The 17,754-nt window shown below is 39.2% G+C and overlaps 1 long non-coding RNA gene across 2 annotated transcripts; it reads right to left on the minus strand.

Moving 5' to 3' along the window:
* Nucleotides 1-1,232: 1,232 nt before the first annotated feature.
* LOC104865221 lies at nucleotides 1,233-15,365 on the minus strand. 2 transcript variants are annotated; one of them, XR_781082.1, is made up of 6 exons: nucleotides 15,190-15,365; nucleotides 11,062-11,132; nucleotides 8,677-8,735; nucleotides 5,472-5,596; nucleotides 2,625-2,759; nucleotides 1,233-1,436 (listed from the first exon to the last, which is right to left on the minus strand). It is a non-coding gene; the product is annotated as an uncharacterized LOC104865221 (long non-coding RNA). The 2 variants fall into 2 exon arrangements; XR_781081.1 differs by having other exon boundaries at nucleotides 1,233-1,451.
* Nucleotides 15,366-17,754: the final 2,389 nt, after the last annotated feature.

Raw genomic sequence — 17,754 nt, forward strand, 5'->3', positions numbered from 1 at the left:
CTGAAATTGATGTTAAATGTACACTGAAACTTTGTGATCTATCCCCCAGGTCTCTTAAAATTTCCTGCAATTTGGGGATACATTCTCAACTTGGATGTTTCAGCTCACTCCTGGGTTCCACAATATGTCCCTGTACCTTTCTTTAACATCACCTTTTTATTTAAGCATCCCGATCAGTACTAATTTCTCATGCCACAGATCCTCTCTTATCTCCTTGATATTTTCCAGTCATCACCATCAGTTGATTTCCTCTGAAGAGTCAAATTTCTCTTTATTGTCTGTCATAAAATGCTGGTCTTCCACGGTGATATAAAGATAACAATGAAGGGCAGATGTTCTAGAAGCTAGTTAGTGGTGAGCTGATAAGTCTTTCCTTTTTATAACACCAGATACGGGGAGCTGCTCTTTCTCTCTGGGCCATCTTTCAGTGCTCCCTGAGTGTAGGACAGGCACAGGAGGTAGACAGAGGCTAGCCTGTACCCTGCAGCACCCTTTGATCTGCTGGCCTCTGCTTTTTGCACGCACCATCACAGAGCAAGGGACCCTGTGGACCACTTGCACCTCCCACACCATCCTCAGCTTATGAGTTGGGCTTAATATTCTTTTTCTGTTTAATCCCATTGCCGCTGCACTCTTGAGAGATCTTCTTATCTTTAGGTCCAAAGATGGCACCCGTTCTCACCTCACAGGACTCCTTTCCATTTTTAAAATAAAATTTCCTAGAGTTTCTATGGATTTTTTTGTAGAAGTGTAGCCTGCAGATTTTCTCATTCTGTTGTGTTTTACCTATTCTGATATTTTTATTTAAAAACATTTTTCTCATTTCTTCTACCCATTTCTCTTTGGCCTCCATTTCAACACCCAAGTTGCCCTCGTTAAGGTTGCCAGTATATTCCACGCTGGAAGAGTCCACGGGCATTTTCACCTCTCCTTTCATCAAATTCTTTCAACATACGTTAACTAATCAGTACTAATTTTCTCTGCTCTCTCACCTCTTGTGACCCTATAGAGTCCTTCTGTCTTCCTACCTCACTGCGTGCTGTCTTTTTGTCTCTTCTTCTAGTCACTTTATCCTATCAGCCCTGTCATAATCCTTCAGGGCCGTTCTCTTTGTTTTTTTTTCTTTGTGCCTTCATCTATTTAAATAGCTTTCAATCCCTTCTAGAATCCAATGTAACGATTCTAAAGGAAAAAGAACAGACACACACACACAAAAATAACATCTTTGTGTGTAAATGTATTTATATACATAGATGATGGATAATTTATGATAAGATCATAAACAGTACTCTACATTAGAAAGTTGTCCATCCTCTTGGTACTTTGTACTGTCAATCTTAATTCCATGCATTTCTTGAAGTAGTTTTGTGACTCTCCTACTTTTCAGTACCACTGCCTTGGTGCATTTCTTTGTCCTTGTGGTGATAACTGGTTTCCTGGAGACAAAGACCCTGAGATGGAGACTAGCAATTAGCATTTGTAACTTACCAGGGCTGCTTTTAAAATCCATCCTTTGGGAGGTGGCAGCTGACTCATTTGGGAGCTCTGCAGCTGGAATGGCTGTCAGGAGCTGTCAGATACAGGCAGAGAATTTAGGGCCCCAGGCAGAGTGCACACACCATAGGAGTAAAGATACAGGTTTTTTTTTTTGTGTGTGCCAGATCAAAATAATATTTCTGGTCTCGAATTGCGATATGTATCTGTAGTCCCATATACTCAAGAGGCCGAGGCAGGAAGATCACAGTTTGAGATCAGCTTTGGCAGCATAGTGAGACCCTATCTCAGAACAACACAAAAACTTCCATACAAATAAAAATTGCATTTATTTCCCTTTTATTTATTTGACTTAGCAATGTAAGTTAGCTTTGCTTTGCTTTTGCAACCCAAATGGTAACAATATGGGACTGGTTTACTTCATCCCTAACATCTCATAGAAGCAGATGATTGACTTATTTGTCCAACAAAAGTCTGATTGTCCTTTGGAAAATCCCACTCTAAACTCATCTCCAAATTAAAGATTCCTGCCTCATCTTGCCCTTCAAAAACCTTGCTCCTATCTTATCAGATAACCTTGGAGTACTTTTCCCTCTAGCCAATCTGTCCTAGAGTGAGGAGACACACATCTCTGCATTTTAGATACACCATGTTTGGTGGAGAACATACAGCACTTGAATTCCTCAGAACCAGGATGTCAACAGAACCACAGCATTACCACCAACACTCAAAGACACTTGATATCTCTCCCTCTCTCTCCCTCTTCACCCTCCCTTTTTCTCTTCTCTCTCTTTCCCTCCCTGTCTCCCAGGGCACTCAATAAATTATGCAATATTATAGCAGAATTGGATTCCCTCACATAGTTAAAAAATGAGGGAAAATATATACCTTTGTATTTTGAAATTCTCAATGATTTTGAAGTTAAAATTTACAACATATATCCTCAATAAAGTTTGTTTGCCACTACACACAATATGTGTGATACGCAGATTACCTTTTCCTTATTTTTTACAGATGGGGAAAAGTTTTTACAGATGGGAAAATAGAGAAACAACAACAACAAAAAAAGAGTTTTGTGTCTTGCCAAGCATCTCATTTGTTATGAAGGAAATAAGAACATTTCAACTTACTGTGTTAACGGGTATGTATCCCTGCCTTAAAATTTTTCTTTTGCCTGGAAAAAACAATCCGTAAATAACTTTGGTCCAGCAGATTGCAAAACATGTTTTTGGCTCCATAACTTGAGTTCAAATCAAATCATAATTCTGGAAAATAGAAAAGTTGTGGAGAAATCAAATTCTGGTCCAGATCACCAGATCTGTATGTCAGAGGGTACTGCAATTATTCCTCATTGTCATTCTATATGCTTAACAGTAACTTGAGTCTAATGAAGGGACATTTAGTAAATCACTATGCTTGGGTATTGGGAGTCATTTTGTCCCTCCTGTTTACCTCTAAGCTACTTCTATGTTGGTTCTAAATCAGATCCTGCCAAAGGAGTAACTCTGACCTACAGAAAACGAAACAGTTTGTAGCTGGTGAGGTCAAGTACTGATTATGTGCCAAGAACATGGCTGTTGTCAGTGAGCTTTAAGCACACAGTATAGAAAAACTGGAATCTCCAAATCTGAGACATTATCCAACCGTTCAACCATCCAGCCATCCAGCCATCATCTCTTACACACACATCCTCCTACTGAGACTATGAGCAAGGTTGGCATCACAAAGGGAAATAATAAAGAATGTAGGGGCCATTTTTCCTAGTTCATGGTAGGCAAAATTATTAAATTGATGTTTGGGAAAGGGGACCATAAACCCCAGCTTAATAACAGTACCCAGAAAGGCATGGTTATTAATCTGGGGTGTTGGAGAGAGAGCATGTATAAGAAGAGGAAGCCCTCACATAATACTTTTCAGATATAGTCACTGTATTAGCTTTTGGAAATGTCCTTTGAGATTGTAAAAAAAAAAGTTCTGAGATAAGTAGCAACTATAAAACTAAGAGTTGAACCTCGAAGTAATATGTCTCTTGTATTAGAGTTGTTTAATAATATGTTTACTGTGTCTCTGTAGTACACAAAGTCTAGAATTCCCAAATTAGCCATTGAGGATTTCAAAGAGTTTTCCCAGACACCTTTATTTCCCTTTATTAGTATGCTGGCTAGATTACTCTTTTGTGATCGCCATTTTGTAGAAGGGAACTGCTCCTGTACTGTATGACTAAACAGCTGATGTGTTATGTGAAGTGAAATTACTAAGGCATCTTTCGGTCCTGAGTGCACTGTCCTCCCTGCGATGCTGATTTGATGTGTTTGGAAGCAGGCGGTGGAACCACTAAGCTAAATCCCAACCCAGATTTGATGTGTTTGGGACGGGCACAATTCAGTATTCCAGCACGTAGTGGGGTATAAACACCACCCTCACCCCACATCAGGAATCAGTACACTTTGTTTCAATTACATGTAATACTGCCAGCTTCAGCAACCCTTACTGCTGTGATTAAATACTGATACTGTTCTTTTCAGTATGGGTTTCTGTTTTACTTTTTTTTATTATTATTAACTTTTGTGACTACTTGTCTCTAGGGAAAGGGTCCTTATTAAATTCTACCTTCTTCCCCCAAATTTTGTAAGTGAAGCTAACTCTCATAATTGGTTCTTCTAAAGAAATTAATTAAGACAGCCTGATAATTGTCATCACCTGTGCTCACTGTATGGACTGAGGGTACTCTCTAACCAAGGTCTGTGTGCAACAGTGAACTATCTCTGTAGCCTATCTTTGTATGGGTGCACACATTTCCTGGCAGATTTTGCAGGTGTTCAGTGACACTTAAGTTAACTTAATTAAATATAAAACATCCAAGTTCTCTTTTCTGTTTTTGTTATTATTCATGCAGAGATTTTCACGCAGTATCATTGTAACCTGTTTCCTATTTCTACCCTTTTAGAGATGAATGAAATGACTGTGATGGTTCATTTGAGGTGTGAATTTGGCTGGATTAAGGGATACCCACACATCTGATAAAGGTACTAATGCTTGGTGTCTGTGTGGGTGTTCCTAGAAGACACTGGCGTCGGAATCAGTTGACTGAATAAGCAAGTTCTAGCCTAACTAACTCAGTGTACAGTACCATTTAGTTCATCTGGGGCCCGGGAAGAACAAAAAGCCAGATAAAGGGGATATCTCCCTCTCTCTCTCTCTCCCTCTCCCCTGCTTCTCTCTGTCTCTCTCTCTCTTTCTTCCTCTCCTTTCCTCTTTTTCCTCCTTCCCTCTCCCTCTCTCCTTGTCTTGCTCCCTTCTTTCCTCTCTCCCCTTCCCTTGGACATTCCCAACTCTGGTTTCTCTGAGCTTTGTGTTCTAGGACTTGCGTCATTTTCTCTTTTTCTCTCAGGCCTTTGGATGGACTGAGCCACACCACCAGCAGCCCTGGATCATCCCCAACATGCAGATGAAGGGCTGTGGGACTTCTCAGCCTGAATCAGGATATGAGCCGATTCCTCAAATTTCCTTCTGTCTCCACCTCGCATCCACCCATCCATGGATCTGTCATCTGTCTATGTATAGCCTACTGGATCTTTTTCTCAGGATAATCTTGACTAATACATTTATGTTTCTACATAAAATAGTTAATGGTATTAAAACTCACTGTCTAGCTGAGGTCTAAAATATTTATTTAGTAGCTAATGTGCGCTAATCCCTGTGCAAGACATGAAGAGATGAATAAGATGAAAATTGTTCCTGGGAGGACTATTTCCTAGTGGAGTAGATTGGCTTAATATTATCTGAATGCCATGGGGTTTCTCTAATGAAGGTAGCTCCCTGTGAACACACAGTTCTTGGCAGTCAGTGGGTACACATTAACCATTGGTTGAATGAGTATTTTTGAATATCTGATTTGTTACAGTTGCATCTTGATGTGAATACTTTCATTTCAAAGGGGAGGAAAAGTCTATGAAAAGAAATATCCAGCTTCTTACCACCAAGCTCTGTGGTCTTCATGTCCTATTCAGAGGGTACAGCCAGTCCAGTAAAAGTGGGGTGGTAAGGCAGGAATTTCTACAGTCTTTTTTTTTTTTTTTTGCATTTGGGATATTTTTAAGGTCTAGAAGCAAAATGGAAATATTAGAACATCCTAATTAAAATTAGAGAACCATGAGCAGAAGCAGAATTAAAACTTTATGAAGAAAAAATGAAAGAAAAATTTTTTATTTCTGTAGATCAGCCCCTTCTCACCTCTGACTTCTGCGGCAGATCATGTCACAGGGTCATCATTCAGCACAAAGTATATGCTACTGCTCTGTTTTCCTCATTTGTGCTGAGCCTTTGGTTGAGTTTCACAGTAATTTGTGCAGCTGCCAATTTGTTTCTAGAGCCTGTTTAAACTTTTCTGGTCTACTGGATCGAGCTGGGCATTTTATTATATATTGCATCCACAAGAAGATGTAGACATAGACTTGACTTACAACCTCAACTCATTCTGAAACCTCCCTGTAGATTGAGAATAAAACACAATTCTTAGTTTTATTAACTTTTTTGTTCTCTTAGTCCTGGCTCCTTTGGCGCCATGTTAAGCTCAGGTTGGCCCTGTGTTCAAAGGGAGGGGTCAAGCATCATCCTGGCTTTGTTACTTGAATTATACGCTAAATTGATATGTGCTACCTGATTAATATGCACAAGATAAAATGAAACACAAAATGAGATAAACATTGTTTCTATATTTATACAGACAAGTGATTTTCCTTTTAATTTAAAAATTTTATTTAAACTTCCTTTAAGTAGTCATTTTCTTTAGAGTGTTCAAGCATCTCCTTGAATAATTACTTATAAGTAATCCACAGGACAGAGAGGGAGGACAGATATATTTAAGGCAAGGAGATAGGTGAGACTGATAATGGGAAATTAAGTGAAAGTGAAATGAAAATATCTTTGCAAATAAATGTAAAAGGGCATTGATTTCTTAAATTAAATTATTATCTTTAGATTTTGTATCTGATGGGATGTGTTCTATAAATGGAGGTGCCTATATATCCTCTTGACTGACAAAGGAAAAGAAAGAAAGAAGAAACTCCTGTAGCTGGCCTATTGATTTGAGACATAGCTTGAAACTAATTTATAGGGAAAGAGATATCTCCAAATAATTCAGAGCACTGTCTATTCCTAGTGAATGTAAACAGACTAGAGTGGTAATGAATTCTTGGTGGTTACTGGTCAGCCTGCTGCGGAGAAGCAAAATGATTTGCTTTAGTGGATTCCTGATGTGTTGACTGGCTGCCCAGATTTGAGATCCAGTTGCCACAGGGATGTAGGGAATGGAGAATTAAATCTTAGCTCTCTGTGGTTCATAAATATCTGTGCAAAGACAGGCTAGAACAATTTGCTTCCTAGTGAGATAGCCTGAAATGAAGAGCTGAGAGGGTTTGTGCCTCTATTCTGATATACAAGACCTGATTATTTGGAGCCAGTCACTATCCAAGCACTTCCTTCTAGATGCCAAGAGTAGAGGAATGGAAAAACAGGCTCTACTATGTGATCAGGTGTGGTGGATGGGTTTCTCCTTAGCTAGTCTAAGCAATCCAAAGTTCCTCATCTCTGCAAGCGTAGACTTAGAAGGTGGCAAGTACCTTCTTTTATTCTTTCATCTCCCTGGGAAGAGAAGCAACTCCTGTGATTGGTAGTATTAAGAGAATAAATTGAGAGTGTGCCATTCAGCCTCTTCTTTGTCTCCTCTGGGTGTATCTGGTGATATCAATGATCAGTGTACACTATGATTACTTAGTAAGCTTTTAGACAATGCTGTGTTGAGGTCCCAACCCCAGAGGGCATGAATTCTTGTCACTGAGGGCTTCTAAGCTTTCTTTGGTGGTTTTGATGTGTAGAATCACTCAGAAACCATGAGCTAAGCTGTGGCCAAACTAAATGACTCCCTGTCCTTCTTTATGGTAGTATCAGGTGCCTGTGGAGGGCTACCTTTGATGTTCTATGACATCAGGGGAGAATCTGTCACTTTGGGGAAGGATTAGCAAATCCAGTTGAAGAAGAATTCTGAAATGTGTTTTACTAGTACTAAGGCTGATATTTTCCCTCTAACCCCTGTATTGTATCTCATTTTGCTCCAAACTTAGAAAGATTTTGTTATCTTGCCACCTTAACCCTGGGACACGGTACTTGCTATCTTTGGCCTAACTCTTTCAGCTGCTATTAGTGACTTTTGCACTTGAAGCTCCCCCGTGTTATGCTGTGAATGTCTTTGAGAGAACCAAAGAATGTAGTGTCAGTGAGGGCTTGGAATCAGGCTCAATCTTGGTGTTCAGAGCATTTCTTTCTTACATTTAAGATGTGTAATAAAAACTAGAAGGCTCTGCAGTTATTTTGAAATCATTAAAACATTTATACAAAGGTATCAATGAGATATTTGTATAAAAGAAGAATGTATTTCTCATGATAAAATAGAAAACTTAATAGCATATGTCATGATGTTGAATGCTGCATAAAAGTTTTTTCTCTCTGAAGGGTATCAGGAAACACTGCAACCAATCAAAAGCCTTGTACTTGTGAAACCCTGGGTTATTTGAGGAAGTTATTAGTTTCTTTTCTTGGGCAAGCTAATGAAGGCCATCATTTTCTCTTTTTTTTTTTAATTTTAAATGGAGAGTCCTTACAACTAGGCTCTATTTTTTTTATTCTATGGTTTTATTGAACATCTAAACATCTCCCAAGTTAATGGGAGATATTTTCAGCCACCCAGTCTACACAGAACACTAAGATTGTGTTGTCTGTGTTGGGAATGATTGTAAATAGTGCCCCAGCTTATTGCGGCAATGACAGCCTCTAATTCTGTAAGTGGCTTGTGCATGCTTTAACCAGGCGGCACAGCACAATGTGTCTAATCTGCTATGCAGCTGTACTGTTAATGGGCCAACTGCACTATCTCACATTTGCCTGGAAGGAACAGCAATGTCCAAATGAATTGCTGTGATTTCTCATACAGATACAGAGGTGAGCTTCCGTGGGTCCACACTGGCAAATGACAGATCATGTACAATGGCAGAGCCATGCAGTTATGTTAAACCTTCCAGCCTCTGAAGACTGGCAGATTTGGCACAGGAAGAGAAAGGAGGAAGACAGCAGACTTTGAAACAGAGAAAGTTGTACATGTTTCTTAAGTGCTCAGCCGTGTATTACCTTTGTCACAGGACAGGATCTGCCACTACTGGTCAGCAAGTGTGCATGGATCTGATTATCTGGTGAAAAAGTGAAAGGGGATTTGGAGTCACGATTTGGGATTTGCTACTGATTCTTGATGGAAATTTAGGATTTTGCTGTCATTTCTTTGTCTGTCCAGGAAGACAATAATTGTCTCGTATGAACTTCTAGAGAAAAGCTACTTATGCTTAGAAACCACTGTTCTTTCCAAAGCTCAACAGAGGATGGATGTCAGGTTTATTCAGCATCATCACTTGCATCATGGTCAGGTCTGTAGCTGCAGCTGCTACAAGGAACTATAAAAAGATTCATTCTGAGGGAGACCAGGAGTCAGGAGCCTCTTTCTCTCTTTCTATCTTTGTCTCTCTCTGTCGGTCTCTCTGTCTGTCTCTCTTTCTCTCTCTCTCTGCATCCCTCTTTGTCTCTGAAAAATGTAACATCCTTGCCATCCTTTTTCAAATAAAATTAGAGAAAAGTAGACAATTATCTAGCGAATCTTACAATAAAAACAAGTCACAGATGGCAGGAGGCTCAGAAGTTTGTACAGCGGGCTGAAGTTTAGGTTGTCCACATTTCCTTCATGATGGGAGACAGTTTTCCAACTTGAGGAATAAATATCAAAAGTTGGATGGATTCTATTATCTTACCCACTGGAAAGTTTCTTTCAGGCTGCTCCTGGCTGGGGTCAGGATGAGGAAATAGTCAGGATCACAATTATATACTTTGGTAGTATACTGACATTTTTTCAGTAATTGGAAATTTAATTTTTAAAATATTGTTTGAAATAATTCATGTGGCTAGATTTTCTTTTTGATGTATTAACCAACTTGTCTTTTCTTGTTTAGGCAGTTCTCTTATTTTGCTTCATTCAAGCATTGCCTCAGGAGAGCTTATGGGAGGATAGAAATACAGGAGTCATCCTGGCTTGTGTTTTAGAAAGCATAAGCTACTAAGAGAATGAATGATTAAAACTGGAAGTAGAGCATAGAAGGGCATTGGTGAAAATATTGTTAAGTAGATGAACCTGGAGGGCCAGCGAGTTAGCTCAATGGTTCTGCCACCTCCCTTACAAGTGCAAGGACATGAGTTTGATCCCTGGTATAGAAAACCAAACCAAACCAAAACAAAACAAAAAACAAGATGAAACTTGAAATCCAAGACAAATAATAAGGGAATAATCTGAGATGCATAAAAACTGACGAAATGATAATATATAAGGTGAAAATTGATGGGTCATTGACAGTCTCAATTCATTTCAGGAGCAGGAACAGTTAGAGAGGGAGAGAAGATTGTAAGATGGAGCAAGGTGAGTAAAAGAGCCCTGCAGTGTAGCTATGGTAGTTGGTAGCCCCAGTAGGATGAAAAGTGTCTTTGGAGTTGAGGAGTCTGAGAGTGTGCCTGGCCCTTGTGTTGGGGAGGTGATCCCAGTAGACACTGATATCTCTTAGGATACTTGCCTTGCTCTAGGTCAGTGGTGGTGAACCCATGTATGGCATGTGTGCTGCAGTGGGCATGCAGAGCCCTCTGTCGGTATATGAGCCAAGAGAATAAGTTGTTTTTCTAAACTAAAACCTCAGTATTCAAGTTTAATTGCAGTGTTGGCCCTTTGCAACTAATAGGTGGGCTTGGAGTTGTGGTTTGGGCACTCATTCTGAAAGATTCGCCGTCGTTGCTCTGGGTGCTCTTTGTGAATACCGTCATCAAGGTGGATGATACTTCAATGTCTATGAGTGATAAGCAGCTTGGTGCACTCCTGTCAATGCGTCCGGTGTTCTATGGAGAGATATGGTTTCCTAAAGCTAGCCTCATCATGGCTCCAAGTCCTTTTGAATGCTAAAGAAGATGAATGCTCATCTTCTTGCTCTTTCTGATCGCCAGAACTTGCACATGAGCCTTAAACCATTTTATTCACCAACTTTAGAGCCCTGCTTGTTTTGCAATAATTTTGTTCTTAACAATGGCCCATCAATGTAGTAAGATGGGGTTTTCTAAGTAAGAAAGGTCCCTGATTTACTGAATTGTTCTATGAAATTCTGCTATGTAAGAGAATTTTAAATCTATACTATTATTTGCTTAATATTAGCATTTTTTAAAAGTCAAAATTATGTTACTCTAATTTTAGGAACATGTTCATATTTTTCCTACAAATTAACTGATGAAGCAGTATGCATTTTCCAAGAAGGCCACAACATCTCCTACAGTACAGCTTTTCCTCTGTGGGATCTTGGCATTCCTCCCATTAGGGGTGGTGTCTGTTTCCTTCCCTTTGAACCTGGGCAGACACTTTTACTGCCACAATCAATAGAGTGTGTCAGAAGTGACACTGTATTATTTTTAAGGCTAAATCAAAGGACTGCTGTATACCTTTCCCTTGTTCCTTCAGAGTGCTTGCTCTTGGGACCACCTGCAGGCTGTGTGGGATCCTATACCAGCTCCTGTGGAGAGACCATACGTCATCTATGTGTATGTGTGTGACTAACATTTCTGCTGAGGTCCCAGCAAGCAGCCAGCATCACGTTCCAGATTATCTAGATTACCCCCATCCCCAGTCAGGTCAAGCCATTCCTGCTGGGCTCTGTCCGAATTCCTTACCCACAGATTCCATTAGCACAGTTTAAAAGTAAGCAAGCATTCAGTGGGTTTGCTATTCAGCAAACAATTATTAACACAAGGCAGTGAAAATATTATTATAATTAATTGCTTGTAAGTCTGTCTCTCTGTGTGTATATGTGTTCACCAAAATAGAGCCAGCAAGTAACATGCCCTTCAAAATGTTCAGGTTGTTGGCCAGGCCTTGAGAAAACTATGGAAGCAGAGCCATATGAGTATCACTCTCAGACAGATAGCCCAATTCGGGTCACTTCTTCTGGACCACACCTCCTCAGATGGCTCTGGAGATTTGCTGTTTGCCCTCAGCTGCCCTTTACAATGAAAAATCTCCTAATTGACTCATGTCAGTTCCTGGAGAACTCAGCGCTTTTTCTCTTCTGCCAGTCCCCCTCTGTACACTTCTAATCTTCGATCTCACATTGAACATCATGCTCAACATGGGGTTCTTCAGAACCAGCACATCCTATCTCTAGGTGACTTTCACCCTATCAAATTTCTGTATCTAATCACACATGACCAAAACTCATTCTGCCATACTAATCTCCAGTATCTATATCCCATTTTGACCACTATTTATTAGGAGTTTTTTTTATCACTTCTATGTATATAAATGTATGTATACATCACACAGAGTGAAATGAGAATTGATTTGTTTTATATTTTTCCTTGAACATTTCATTGGATATGTATTACAAAATTAAAAAACAATTTCTCCTGGATTATATTATCAAGACTCCCTTAGGGATAGTCTCACATCTTGTAATCCTTTGAATTTAGAAGACTTTCCGATTGTCTAGCTTAAAGGTATCATACTAAAATTTAAATACACGTCCTCTTGACTTGCCTTGAGAGGGAACAGAGGCAATGATCACAAACCCTCCTCAACCACTCATGCATTATTTCTCCACATGCTTGACTATGGCCATGAAATGTAGTTACAGAATGTGGAGCATACATAAACCACTTGAAAAATTTTTCCTCACACAGTAAGTGTGTCTTGGATGCATAGAACAATGCAGAAGTATTTCCAAGTCATATTTTTCCACTCTCAGAATCTATACAAATTCAGTTTTTTCCTATTTTGCTCTACAAAGATAAGTGAGATAAATAATCTTTCCCTTTCTTAGAAAGAAGTGCGTCACTACATTTAATAATGATCTGCACAGGCTAGAGCAAGAGACACAGCTTTGTATTTTGACTGATACCATTTCTGAGAAAATCCGCAAGAGTTGTTTTTTTGCCTGTTTGTTTTTAAAGGTGGAGGACTGTCATTAAAAGGAATAAACCTGGGCAGGTGAAACAGATGAGTATTTCAACCTGGTGCTATTTTACTTTCAGCTCAGAAAGGAAAAACCCATTTTTGCTAATAGATTTTTTTCCTTCTGTCACATGTAGTGCAGGTTGTAGAACGCAAATTATGGTAAATCTCCTGTACTTTGCATTAGAAACAAATAAACAAAAAATGCCAAGCAAACAAAAGAGTATGATTTATAATTCTCTACAACTGCATCTCTTTCCAGCAATATATTATCATACTGCCTCTCTCATTTTGCAGAGTGGGAGAGATGGGAGAAATTACATTTTTTTTCTACTTTTGCTGATAAAAAATAATAAGTAAAATAATAAAATCCATCCATTTTTTCCTGAGTGTATTGTAGAGCAAGAACAAAGTTCTTTGGCTATTTATTGATCACTTGGATTGTAAATGCAGAGTATTTGACTTAAGCTCAATCTGCTCCAAAACAAATATCCTCACAGCATGTTATGTATTAAAACCATTTTTCTCGGATTAAAATCTTCCAAGTGCAGCCTCAGTGCTGTGATCACTCAGGACCCTGGTGCTTACTGGAGACTTTTGTTCTGATGGAAGGGAAGCTTTCTTCCAGCTGACACTCTCCCCAGCTGCCTCTCACTCATCAGACACAAAGAGCACCTGCTCTGTGCCTTCATCCTGAAGCTGAGCCAGGAAGGGAATGTAGTCATTTCAGCTGCCATTTGTAGAAAAATTGTGGGACAGATGAAAACAGGGTCAACTTTTCCATTAAATATTTTGTAGTATATTTTTTCAGACTCTATTCAGCATTTTTTTTGTATTTTTTTCAGCTTTAATTGAGTTTATTGGTACATTTTAGGGATACAGTACAGTTACATTCATTGTTGGGATCTTGTACCTCTACATGACAAGTCTTGATTCTCATTTTTTCCCCTTACCCCTGCCCTCCCTTCAGCATTTTTATATCTTGTCTGCATTATAGTGTCTACCATCTATTTACATGTCTTGATTCATCTATCTATTCACCCATTCCATTTCTCAATCAACCATGTTTACTGAATTCTTAGTATAAGAGAAATTATGTGAATATTATAATGAAAAAGAAAGATAAGATTTCTACTTCCCTAAAGCTTTATATGCTGGTGGGGGGGCAATGATTTAACAAACATAGGTATGAACAAGATAAATACATATCTTATGTGAGACATATGACATATTATTATAATTATTATAAAGGTTATATTAATTACCATTCCATTGATGGAATAAAATCCCTGACATGAGCACCTGAAAGCCCACAACATTTTACTTTGGCTTATGATTTCAGATGTTTCAGTCCCTGGTTATCTGGCTCCAAAGCAGAAACATTAAGGTGAGAGGGAGGGACAGAGGAATGATGGTTTTCCTCATGGCAGCTGGGAACCATGTGGAAAGGAGAGAGCCAGAGAAGAAAGGGCCAGTGACCAGATATAGTCCCAAAGGGCAGCCCTCAATGACTCACTAAGATTTACCCAGAACTGTGCTTTACTAATCTCCTAGGTCTTGCTCATGAAAAACAAGTTGACAGTCAAGATTAACCATCAGCTGTCCAGCTCTTGTTAACTTGATCTACAAATACATCTCTTTAAACCATATTTAATTTCTAAATAGAGACAATAAGCTCCTCACTCTGCTTAATACTATGCAACTGTCCTGCACAAAGTTACTGCTAACATAGTTTCTTCACTAATCAAAATTTCAAATCAAAAGTCTCTTTTGGAACTCAAGGCAAACTGTTAATATAGGGGGAATAGATGCAACTCTCAAACCTGCTAGATATCCAAAATGTGAGTTCATGTTCTTTAAAATTGAAGAATGAATTCTAGGAACAACAAAGGTAAAGAGTAGAAAAATTTATTGAGAGAAAAATAGCTTCTATCTAAGAGAGACAGAAAGGGAACCGGAAATGGGCTGCCAGCCCATTCTGCTTTTTAAAGGTGTGTTATATGGCAAAGGCATGAGGTGGGGTGGATACAATGCAGGAAAAAACTACGAGACCCAGTGGAAAATTAAAAATGGGCATGAGGTTCAACAAAACTATGACCAACCAATAAGTTTACAAGTACAGTCACCCAGGTAATACTGATTAAATGGGAATCAAATGGGAAAAGGAGTCACATATAAGGAATTTCCTAATTTAGAATTTCAATCACTGCTATTTATATCTAGGGGAAGTCAAATATCTTCTTTTTTATAATGCTAACCTCTTTTCTTTTTTTTAATGCTTACTACTGAACATGCCTCAATTGTTCTCATGTTGGCTCCTTGAGGGCTGGCCCTGTCTAACTGCCAACAAGACTCCTAATTAGCTTACCTATTTACAATACTGTGAATCCTTTTATAATTCTTAAAAAAGTAAATAACATGTTCCTAAAGTACAATGGCACAGGGTAAACATCCCCATTCCAAAGGGAAGAATGTGGAAATAGAAAGGAGAAGAACCAAAGAAAGATCAGAACCCAGTAGAGTGAATATTAAGTCCTATTAGATCTGTGGTGTAAGGTGGCATGACATGAGCTTCACAGGACATAGATGGCTCTGTTCCTGTGGCATTGGTGGTTACAACTCACTGTGCCTCTGTCCTGGGATGACTCTGCTCACTGCCTGAAACTTTCCTCAGAAGTGGGTTCATTTTCTTGGAAACTCAGGCTTCCTGGGGTCTCCATGGCAGCTTTGATCTCACTCCCACAGCTTCATGCATTGCTTATTCAGGGGCTCCAAGAAGGGATTCTAATGACTGTCTGATCTCCTGGGCTTTCTTTCAGTATCTGTGTGGTAGGCTCTATGACCTCACAACGCTTCATTTTGCATGCCTGAAAAGCCACTATCATGTAGATAATACCAGAGTCGGTCACCAGCATGAACAGTAGCCGGGCATCATTGAACCATGGTTGAAGTGGTCTCTGAGTGCCTGGATGGATGGCTAGGCTAAATTTGGGGGAATACTTCCATAGCCAGCCTTAAGTGACCAGGTTACCCAGACTCCCATTTTAAAGCAAAGAGTTTACACGTTTACATCTTTGAACCTGCAATGGGTGGGGTCATGTTGATTCCTGAGATGCCCTCAAAGCATCTTTCCTATTGTCCTGGTGCAAACGATCAAAGTACTTGGTTTCTTTTTAATGACACTAATCTTTTCAGCAATCACATCTCTGGCCCTAGCTTCAGTGTTCAAAAATATTTCTTTTCACTCCTGATTTTTTTAAATCTGCCCCAAAGCAGCCAGCAATAGCCATACTGCAACCTGAATATTGCATTGTCTTGAAATATCCTCTGCTGTATTAATTAGTCTGTCACCTTTAAACAGCCCGTCACAGATTCTTTGTCAGAGTGTAACATGTATGGCCTCTGGATCTACTCTGAGTAGAATCCTTTCTCCCATCCAGAAAAGTGTGAGTACTGTCTTTATGTTCCAATTCCTATAAGCATTTTGATCTCTGAACCCCTACCAGAATTGACCATCAATCTCTTCTTATAGCATTCCGAGGCTTCTTTAGCTGATAATTTACACCTTTCCAAACGCCTCTCTCAAATCAGGTCCAAAGGAAGGTTTCAGAGGTTTTAGTCCACAGTCAACCTGCTCTAGGGCAGAAAGAGCACAGTGGAGGAAAGCTGAAGCAGAATGAAAGAGAAAAAGCCGAAGAGGAAGGGATCAGTGACCAGATATAGTGCCCACGCTCACGATCTCATGACCCACCCCGACGTACCTGAATATGTGCTTTACTAATCTCCTAGGTACTCTCAAGCCAATCAAGATGAAAATCAATATTAACCATCACAAAGGTCAGAAAGACATAGTGTGTAACTGGATAAAGCCACTTCAAATATGGGCAGCGATGACCTTTTGAAGAATGTGCTATCTGAAGTGATATTTTTAAAAAGTATAACTGCTGTATAAAGCTAGAATTAGTTACTATATGCAGACAATACAAATATAAATTTCTTGAGATGCTCAGAAGTGAAGAGAAGGCAGCAAATTTAAAGCACAACTAGCAAAAAGAAGAAATTTGAGGTGAGAAGGAAGAAGAAGTAGGCTGTGGAACCAAGTGTGTATTTTTATTCTAAGTGCAAGAGGTGGTATTGATAGGCTCTGATCTAGGCAGTGATGCTTTGGATTTCATATGAGTAGATGTAATAACACAAGATCAGGGAGGTTACTTAGAATCCATCATAGTAATCTGGAGAAAAGATGATGACTTGGACTAGCATGATGACCCTTAGATTGAAATTGAATTTGCTTGAAATATATTTTGAAAGTAAAACTATTGAGATTTGATGATAGAAAAGAGGTAGATAATGAGAAAATGGCGTATTTCATGTTGATGGCCCATTGGTATTTGGCTTGAATTGCTTTCAGGTTCCTCCCCTCCCCTCCCCCTCCCCTCCCCGGTTCTCTCCTCTCCTCTCCTCTGCTCGCTTCTCCTTTCCTCTCTTTTCTCTTTATTACTTTTCAGATGGGACAAACTAGAAAGGAAAAGCAGGAAAAGGACATCTGGGTAGGGTCAGATTAACAAAGGTTCCCATATCTATTTGATATGCCTATTCAGGTTTCCCAAGTGAAAATGCATATTTTTTCCTTAGAAAGATTTGTGAGGGAGATTTGGACAACACATGGTTAAAACACTCACACTAGATAAGGAAGGGAAGAAGACCCAGGACTTAGCTCCAGGACATTTTCTATAGAGGCCACCTGGAGAAGTAGCAAAGGGGAAACTGAGTAAGTGCAGCCAGTGATGTGGGCAGAAAGCTGCAAGAGTATGTTGTCATGGGTTGCTAGAGAAGAGAGAAGTTTAAGAAAACAGGAGAGCTCTGCTGGGTTAGAAGCTAAGATTTGGTAGATGCTGTCCCTTGATGACTGTCAAAAATTTGTTTTAACAGAGTTGAGAAGCATGAAAGCAAGAGAGAATGGATATCAGAGGAAAATGATGTCAATAAAAATATAGGTGAGTTATGTACTTGTCAGAGTTCTTTGCTTGAGAGAGTTATGAACTCAACTTCACACTGAAATGGGCTTAGAATCTGGATCACACTCACTTTGTCTTTAAAATAAAGACATCAAATTACTCATTTCAGAAAACTCTTCAAACTTACTTTAGATGATACATCTGTAATTTGTATGATAGTATCTAGTTCAT

This window comes from Fukomys damarensis, unplaced genomic scaffold (assembly GCF_012274545.1).
Source record: "Fukomys damarensis isolate Sample0158 unplaced genomic scaffold, DMR_v1.0_HiC HiC_scaffold_16, whole genome shotgun sequence".
NCBI classification, from domain to species: Eukaryota; Metazoa; Chordata; class Mammalia; order Rodentia; family Bathyergidae; genus Fukomys; species Fukomys damarensis.